Raw genomic sequence first — 676 nt, forward strand, 5'->3', positions numbered from 1 at the left:
TATATAAATTACTACTAATTATTTACTAAATATAAAGTATTAAAAAAAAATTTTTACATAAAATTATTAATAGTAAATTAGTAAAACTATTAAATTCTTTCAATGATTGGTGTTGTCATTAAATAGTAATTTGTATTAAATTCAAGTTAGAATATTATTAACAGCATTTTAAAATCTTACTTTTATTTTAAGTCTGGGGTTATTGAAAAGTTTTTTTCAATTTTTTGAATATGTGTTATATTTTTACTCATATTTTGCATAACTGCAAAACGACAATTTTGATTTAACTATATCATCATTTTGGAATAGATTTTTCATAGTCCTGGGCTTATAAATGAAAGTAAATTTTTTTAATGGTTCAAAATATTAACAGTGGCGCCGAAGTCCTAAAATTTAGTTGAGCGAAAAATATTTTGAAAAGCCACGATATCTAAATATCAGCCTCAATTATGTACGATATGTTGGGGGAGAATAATTTACCCTCACACCACAAAAAAAAAATATTTATGTTTAATTTTAAAAGAAAATTTAAATTTTCTTAACCGCACATTTTATGTTCTTCTCATACAAAAAAATACAGCCAAAAGACGACTCTTTCTCAATCATTAATACAGAAACTTTCCTTTTTTGAGGCAGGGTTAAGACTAATTATACGCACAAAATATAAATTGTTATT

The sequence above is a fragment of the Acyrthosiphon pisum genome, unplaced genomic scaffold (genome assembly GCF_005508785.2).
Source record: "Acyrthosiphon pisum isolate AL4f unplaced genomic scaffold, pea_aphid_22Mar2018_4r6ur Scaffold_614;HRSCAF=1066, whole genome shotgun sequence".
Lineage (NCBI taxonomy): Eukaryota > Metazoa > Arthropoda > Insecta > Hemiptera > Aphididae > Acyrthosiphon > Acyrthosiphon pisum.